A 9,371-nucleotide genomic window follows, 5' to 3' on the forward strand; every position below is an offset into this window, starting at 1 on the left:
TTAAGTTCTTCTCCACTTAAGAATTTTAACTATTGGCTTGCTGTATATTGCCTTTACTGTGCTTATTTTATTTTTAAATATCTTTTTTTCATATACATCCTTTATTTTAACGCATGATTTTTTTGAGAAAAATATTTAAACAATTAATTCATGAATGATATGTAAAATTACTACTCTTTTACATAAATACAGTGCTTCAAAATATTACATCAAATATCTAATAGAATTACAAAGACAACTTTTAAATAATAATAAAGAATATAATTAACATCAAATGTCTGTAATAACTTATACTTAAAAGTTCAGAAACTTTTTAAGAATATTCAATATGGATGAACAGAATAGAAATTTTCAAATCACACATTTGAAAACTGCTCCGATTAAAATTATGTTGCTATGTCAATTATGCCAAATCAAATTGTCAAGTTACATAAATATTAATTTTACTGTAAAAATATAGCTTAGGTAATTTTTTGTTTGTAGAACATGATTTTAATATAACTGTTAATATTCAGCACACAGGAATTATTTTAATATATATTTTGTTGTTATGTCTCCCTTTTCATTTTTGATTTTATTAATTTGGATACTGTATCTGTGCCCTCTGGTTAGTCTGGCGAAGGACCAGCTCCTGGTTTTGTTGATTCTTTATGTCGTTCTTTTTGTTTCTATTTGGTTGAATTTAGCCCTGAGTTTATTTCCTGCCATCTGCTCCTCTTGGGAGTATTTGCTTCTTTTTCTTCTAGAGCTTTCAGGTGTGATGTCAACCTGCTAGTGTAAGCTTTCTTCCGTTTCTTTTTGAAGGCACTTAGAACTATGAGTTTTCCTCTTACCACTGCTTTTATTGTGTCCCATATGTTTTGGTATGATGTGTCTTCATTTTCATTAAATTCTAAAGAGCCATTACTTTCTTTATTTCTTCCTTGATCAAGTTATCATTGAGTAGAGCATTGTTCAGCTTCCATGTGTATGTGTGCTTTCTATTGATTTTGTTGGTATTTAAGACCAGCGTTAGTCTGTGGTGATCTGATAAGGGGTGCATGGGATGATTTCAATCTTCTTGTATCTGTAGAGACCTGTTTTGTGATGAATTATATGGTCAGTTTTGGAGAAGGTACCATGAGGTGCTGAGAAGAAGGTGTATTCTTTTCCTTTAGAATGAAATGTTCTATAAATATCTGTTAGATCCATTTGGTTCATAACTTCTGTTAGTTTCACTGTGCCTGTTTAGTTTTTGTTTTCATGTCTGTCCAATGCTGAGAGTGGGGTGTTGAAGTATCCTGCTATTATTGTGTGGAGTGCGATGTGTGCTTTAAGCTTTAGTAAAGTTTCTTTTATGAATGTGGGTGCCCTTGCATTTGGAGCATAGATGTTCAGAATTGAGAGTTCATCTTGGTAGATATTTCCTCTGATCAGTATGAAGTGTCCTTCCTTATCCTTTTTAATAACTTTTGGTTTCAAGTTGATTTTATTTGATATTAGAATGTCTACTCCAGCTTGTTTCTTGAGACCATTTGCTTGGAAAATTGTTTTCCAGCCTTTTATTCTGAGGTAGTATCTGTCTTTGTCACTGAGGTGCATTTCCTGTATGCAGCAAAATGTTGGGTCTTGTTTATGTAACCAATTTGTTAGTCTATATCTTTTTATTGGGTCCACTGATGTTAAGAGATAGTAAGGAAAAGTGATTGTTACTTCCTGTTATTTTTGTTGTTAGAGGTGAAATTATGTTGGTAAGGCTAACTTCTTTTAGGTTTGTTGAAAGAAGATTACTTTCTTGCTTTTGCTAGGGTGTAGTTTCCCTCCTTGTGTTGGTGTTTTCCATCTATTATCCTTTGCAGGGCTGGATTTATGGAAAGATAATTGTGTAAATTTGGTTTTCTCATAGAATATCTTGGTTTCTTTGTCTATGGTAATTGAGAGTTTTGCTGGATATAGTAAACTGGGCTGGCATTTGTGTTCTCTTAGGGTCTATATGACATCTGCCCAGGATCTTGTGGCTTTCATAGTCTCTGGTGAGAATTCTGGTGTAATTCTAATAGGTCTGCCTTTATATGCTATCTGACCTTTCTCCCTTACTGCTTTTAATATTCTTTCTTTGTTTAGTGCATTGGTGTTTTGATTATTATGTGATGGGAGGAATTTATTTTCTGGAGGAATTATTTTCTGGTCCAGTCTATTTGGAGTTCTGTAGGCTTCTTGTATGTTCATGGGCATCTCTTTCTTTAGATTGGGGACGTTTTCTTCTATAATTTTGTTGAAGATATTTACTGATCCTTTAAGTTGGGAATCTTCGCTCTCTTCTATACCTATTATCCTTAGGTTTGGTCTTTTCATCCATTGTTCCCTGGATTTCCTGGATGTTTTGGTTTAGGAAGTTTTTGGTTTTTTGCATTTTCTTTGACTGTTGTGTCAATGTTTTCTATGGTATCTTCTGCATCTGAGATTCCCTCTTCTATCTCTTGTATTCTGTTGGTGATGCTTGCATCTATGACTCCTGATCTCTTTCCTAGGTTTTCTAACTCCAGGATTGTCTCCCTTTGTGATTTCTTTATTGTTTCTATATCTATTTTTAGATCTTGGATGGTTTTGTTCATTTCCTTCACCTGTTTAATTGTATTCTCCTGTACTTCTTTAAGGGGTTTTTGTGTTTCCTCTTTAAGGGCGTCTACCTGTTTACCTGTGTTCTCCTGTATTTCTTTAAGGGAGTCCTTCATTTATGTCCTTCTTAAAGTCCTCTATCAGCATCATGAGAAGTGATTTTAGATTCCAATATTGCTTTTCAGGTATGATGGTGTATCCAGGACCTACTATGGTGGGAGAATTGAGTTCTGAGGATGCTAAGTAACTTTGGTTTCTGTTGCTTATGTTCTTATGATTGCCTCCTGCCATCTGATTATCTCTAGTGCTACCAGCACTCGCTACATTTGACTGGAGCTTGTCCTTCCTGTGATCCTGGTTGTGTCAAAACTCCTCAGAGTTCAGAATTCTTTGGGATCCTGGGATCCTGAGATCCTAGATATGTCAGAGCTCTCGGGAGTCAAGCTGTCTCTGGACCCCCTGAGATCCTGTTGTGACCAAGCTTCTGGGATCCTGGGATCCTGTGGTCTTGGGCATGTTAGAACACCTGGGAGTGGAGCTTCCTCTGGGTGTTGTGGGACTGACTGCAGAGTTCATGCCCAAAGTTCAAAAAGGATCTTCTTAAAACAGTTTCAGCCACACTACAGTTCTCAGACCTTAGCAGAAACTTTAATCTCAGCTCCCAGGAGGCAGAGACAGGTGAATATATTAAGTTTTAGGCCAGCCTGATCTACATAACAAATTCCAGGCCAGCCAGAGGTATACAGTGAGATTCTGTGTTTAAAAAAAAAAAAAAGGCAAAACCAACCCAAACCAAAACATTAAAAAAAGAACTGGTCAAAACCAACCCAAACCAAAACATTAAAAAAGAACTGGTTGCCTGCAGCAATCAAGCCTCTCCCAGTTCCAGGTTGGGGGAAGGAGGGCACCTTTACTATGTTTAAATATGCACCTTGTATCCCTGATCTCTCCAAGGTTTTTAACAGAAAGGGGTGTTGGATTTTTGTCAAAGGAATTTTCAGTATTTAATGCGATGATAATGTGAGGCTTTTTTCTTTCAAATCCATTGATGGATTTACATATGTTGAATCATCTTGCTTGCGTATAATGGATCCTATTTGATCATGGTGGATGATGTTTTTTATGTGTTCTTAGATTTCATTTGATTTGAATATTTTATTGAGTATTTCGCATCAGTGTTCATAAAAGAAATTGGTCTGAAATTCTCTTTGTTGAGTCTTGATGTGTTTTAGTTACTGGAGAGACTTTGGTCTCATAGAATGAATTAGGTAGTGTTCCTTCTGTTTCTCTTTTGTGAAATAGTTTGGGAAGTATTGGTATTAGCTCTTCCTTGAAAGTCTGGTAGATGTCTGCACTAAAACTGGCCTGGGGTTGTTTGCTTGTTTGTTTTGTCTTGTTTTTGTGTAAGAGATTTTTTAATGATGGCTTCTACTTCTATAGAGCTTATAGAACTGTTCATAATGTTTACCTGATCTTGATTTAACTTTGGTAAGTGGTTTCTTGATAGAAAATAGTTCATTTCATTTAGATTTTCCAATTTTGTGGAGTACAAGCTTTTGCCATAAGACCAAATGATCCTTTGGATTCCCTCTGTGTCTGTTGTTACATCCCCCACTTCATCTCTGCTAATTTGGATACTGTCTCTCTGCCTTTTATTTAGCTTGGCTAAGGGTTTGTCTATCTCATTTTTATTTTCTTTTGTTTTTTGTTTGCTTGTTTCTCAAAGAACTAGCTCTTGGTTTCATTGACCCTTTGTATTGTTCCTTGTTTCTAATTAATTGATTTCAGCCCCGAGTTTATTTCCTACCACCTACTCCTCTCGACTGTGTTTGCTTCTTTTTGCTCAAGAGCTTTCAGGTGTGCTGTCAAGTTGATAGTATCAGATCTCTCTAATTTCTTTATGAAAGCACTTACTGCTATGAACTTTCCTCTTAGCACTGCTTTTTCTGTTTCCCATAAATTTGGGTAGGCAGTGCCTTCATTTTCATTATATTCTAGAAAGTCTTTAATTACATTCGTTATTTCTTCCCTGAATCAGTGATCATTGGGTAGAGAATTGTTCAATTTCCATAAGTATATGGGTTTTCTACTTCTGTTGTTGAAGTCCAGCTTTAATCAATGGTTGTCTGATGAGATAGTAGAGGTTATTTCAATGTTCTTGTATCTGTTGTGATCTTGGTGAATGGTCAGTTTTGGAGAAGGTTCCATAAGGTTTTGAGAAAAAGGTGTATTTTGTGTTTGGGCAAAATGTTCTGTAGATAGCCATTAGGTTCATTTGATTCACAAGTTCTGTTTCATTATTTCTCTGTTTAGTTTCTATTTTGATGACCAGTCCATTGCTAAAAGTGAGGTGTTAAAGTCTGCCACTATTAATGTGTGGGACTTGATGTGTGATTTAAGCTTTAGTAATATTTATGAGTGTGGGTACCCTTGAATTTGGAGCATAGATATTCAGAATTAAAACTTCATCTTGGATGTTTTATTTGAGTATGAAGTGTCCTTCCCCATTGCTTTTAATTACTTTTGATTGAAAGTATTTTCTTAGATATTGGAATAAATTTGTCAGCTTACCCCTTGGGTCTGTTTGTTTGGAAAACCCTTTTCCATTTCTTTACTCTGAGATAGTTTCTATCTTTGAGGTATGCTTCTTATATGCAGGAGAATGATGGATTCTGTTAGCCTGTGTCTTTTTATTGGGGAATGGAGTCCATTGATGTTGAGAGAGATTAATGGCCAATGATTGTTCATTCCTGTTATTTTTATGTTGGTGCTGTGTGTGTGTGTGTGTGTGTGTGTGTGTGTGTGTATCTGTGTCCCTTCTTTTTGTTTTGCTGATGTACAGTTATTTTCTGTCTTTTCTTAGGTATGGTAAACCTTCTTATGTTGGAGTTTTTCTTATTATCTTGGTAGGGCTGGATTTGTGGATAGATATTATATTTGTTTTGTCATGGAATATCTTGTTTTCTTCACCTATGGTGATTAAAGTTTTAGTTTGATATAGTATTCTGGGGTGACATATGTGGTCTCTTTAGAGTCTCCAAGACACCTACCCAGGCCCTTCTGGCTTTTTTAGTCTCTGTTGAGAAGCTGGGTCTAATTCTGATAGGCCTTCCTTTATGTTACTTGGCTTTTCTCCCTTGACACTTTTATTAGTATTATTAGTATTTACAAATCAAATGTTATCCCCCTTCCTGGTTTCCCCTCCACAAACACCCTATCCCAACCCCCTTCCCCACTCCTTCTATGTGGGTGGTCCCCTACCTACCCACCCACTCCTGTCTCACCACCCTAGCATTCCCCTATACTGGGGCATCAAGCCTTTATAGGACCAAGGGTCTCCCCTCTCATTGATGCAAGATAAGGCCATCCTCTGCTACATATGCAGCTGGAACCATGGATCCCTTCATGTGTATTCTTTGATTGGTGGTTTAGTCCTATGGGAGCTCTGGGGTGGGTGTGGGGGTCTGGTTGGTTGATATTGTCGTTCTTTTTATGGGGTTGCAAACCCCTTCAGCTCCTTCAATCCTTCCCCTAACTCCTCCATTGGGGTCCCTGTGCTCAGTCCGATGGTTGGTTGCAAGCATCCACATCTGTATTTGTAAGGCTCTGGTAGAGCCTCTCAGGAGACAGCTGTATCAGGCTCCTGTCAGCAAGCACTTCTTGGCATCAGCAATACTGTCTGGGTGTGGTGGCTGTGTATGGGATGGATCTCCAGGTGGGGCAGTCACTTGATGGCCTTTTCTTCAGTTTCTGTTCCATTCTTTGACCTTGAATTTCCTTTAGACAGGAGTAATTCTGGGTTAAAATTTTGGAGATGAGTGTGTGACCCCATCCCCCAACCAGGGCCCATGCCCTGGTATTGCATGCTTTTAATATTCTTTCTTCTGTGCATTTAATAGGCTTTTTGTTGGGCTTTTTCCATTAACTTTATTCACTTTATATCCCAATCCACCCCATTCCAGGTTCCCTCCTCATGCAACCTGTCCCCCTGCCCCTTCTCCTCTAAGAGGTTGGAGTCCACCAGGGTATGTCCCCACCCTGGCACATAAAGTCTCTGCAAAGCTAGGCACATTCTCTCCCATTGACATCAAACAAGACATCCCAGCTAAGGAAATGGATTCCAGAGACAGGCCTGACCCAATTGTTGAGGGACCCACATGAAGACCAAGTTGCACATCTGCTACATATGTGGGGGTGGAGGGGCTCAGTCCAGTGCATATGTGCTCTTGAGTTCATGGTTCAGCCTCTGAGAGCTCCCAAGAGTCTAGGTTAGTTGACTCTGTTAATCTTCCTGTGGAGTTCCTATCGCCTTTGGAGCCCTCAATCCTTCCCCCAACTCTTCCATAAGAGTCCCAGAGATATGTCCAGTGTTTGGCTGTGGATATCTGTATCTGCTTCAGTCAGAGTCTGGGTGAAGCCCAGAAGACAGACTGTCAGAAGACAGTCATGCTAGGTTCCTATCTACAAGTATAACCGAGTATCACTAATAATATCATGGATTGGTGATTGCCCATGGATGTGTTTCAAGTTAGACTGGTCATTGGTTGGCCATTCCTTCAGTCTCTGTCCCATCTTTGTTTCTACATTTCTTGTAGACAGGTCAAATTTTGGGTCAAAACTTTAGTAAGTGTGTTGGTGTCCTTATCCCTCCACTGGGGGGCCCTGTTTGGCTACAGGAGGTTGCCTCTTCAGGTTCTGTATCTCCACTGATAAGAGTCTCAGAAAAGGTCATCCCCCTAGACTCCTGGAACCCTCCATCATCCCAAGTCTGTGGCACATTCTAGAGATGCTCCTCACCCCCACACTCCCACCTGCTGCAGATATCCATTCATTCTCCTGGCCCTAAAGCCATCTTTTCTGTTTCTCAAACAGATGACCCCCCCATTCCCCTCCACATGCCCTCTTCCACTCAGTTCCCTCCCTCCACCTGCCTCTTATGACTGTTTTATTCCCACTTCTAAGTGAGATTCAAGCATCCTCTCTTAGGCCTTCCTGCTTGTTTAGCTTCTTCGGGTCTATGGAGTATATCATGGGTATCTTAGACTTTATGGCTAATATCCACTTATCAGGAGCACACGCTATGTGTGTCCTTCTTGGTCTGAGTTACCTCACGCAGGGTGATATTTTCTAGTTATATCCATTTGCCTACAAAATTCATGATGTCCTCGTTTTTAATACCTGAATAATATTCTACTGTATAAGTGAAACACATCTTCTATATCCATTCTTCAATTGAGAGACATCTAGGTTGTGTCCCAGTTTCTGGCTATTATAAATGAAGCTGCTATGAACACAATTGAGTATGTGTCCTTGTGGTATAGTGGGACATCTTTTGGGTATATATGTCCAGGAGTGGTGTATTAGTCAGGATTCTCTAGAGTCACAGGACTTATGGGTAGTCTCTGTATAGTAAAGGAATTCATTGATGACTTACAGTCTGCAGTACAACTCCCAACAATGGTCAGTGGCAGCTGTGAATAGAAGTCCAAGGATCTAGCAGTTGCTCAGTTCCTCACGGCAAGCAGGCGAAGGAGAGCAAGAAAGTCTTCCTTCTTCCTTATATAGTCCTTATAGTGTCCTTATATGGTCTCCAGCAGAAGGTGCAGCACAGATTAAAGGTGCCACCACACCTTTAATCCCAGATGACCTTGAATTCAGAGATCTCCCTGTCTTAGTCGTCTGGAATCCATAGCCACTATGCCTCAAGATCTCCATACCAAGATCCAGGTCAGAAACTTCTATCTCCCAGCCTCCACATTAGGATCACTGGTGAGCCTTCCAATTCTGGATTGTAGTTCATCCCAGATATAGTCAAGTTGACATCCAGGAATAGCCACTACAAGTGGTATAGCTGGGTCTTCAGGCAGACTATTTTCAATTATCTGAGAAACCCCAAGTTTGATTTCCAGAGTGGTTGTACAAGTTTGCAATCCCACTAGCAACGGAGGAGTGTTCCCTTTCTCCACATCCTCACCAGCATCTGCTGTACTTGAGTTTTTTAATCTTAGTTATTCTGATGGGTGCAAGAACGAAATCTCAGAGTTATTTTTGATTTGCATTTCCCTGATGACTCAGGATGTGGAATATTTCTTTACCTGTTTCTCAGCTATTGGAGATTCCTCCATTTCTTAATTAGGTTATTTGGTTTGTTGGTGTCTAACTTCTTGTTCTTTATAAATTTCAGATATTAACCCTCTGTCAGATTTAGAGTTATTGAAGATCTTTCCCCAATCTGTAGACTACCGTTTTGTCCTATTGACAGTGTTCTTTGCCTTGCAGAAGCTTTGTAGTTTCATAAGATTCCATTAATCAGTTAATCTTAGAGCCTGTCCACTGACCTATACTGTTCAGGAAATGGTCTCCTTTGCCAGTACATTGAAGGCTATCTCCCACTTTCTCTTCTATATGTTTTGATTATTATGTGCTGAGGGGATTTTCTTTTCTGCTCTAATCTATTTGGTATTCTCTAAGCTTCTTGTATGTTTATAGGCATTTTTTCCATTAGGTTGGGGAAGTTTTCTTCTATGATTTTGTTGAAGATATTTTCTGCACCTTTGAACTGAGAACCTTCTCCTTCTATTCCTATTATTCATAGGTTTGATCATTTCATAATGTTTCAGATTTCCTGGATGTTTTTCGTCAGGAACTTTTAGATTTAACATTTTCTTTGACTGGTGTATGCATTTCTTCAATCATATCTTCTACACCTGAAATTCTCTCTTCTATCTCTTCCATTCTGTTGCTAATCACTTTGTAGTTCCTGTTCTCTTCCC

This window comes from Mus caroli, unplaced genomic scaffold (genome assembly GCF_978045245.1).
Source record: "Mus caroli unplaced genomic scaffold, Mus_caroli_1 scaffold_8, whole genome shotgun sequence".
Taxonomy (NCBI): Eukaryota; Metazoa; Chordata; class Mammalia; order Rodentia; family Muridae; genus Mus; species Mus caroli.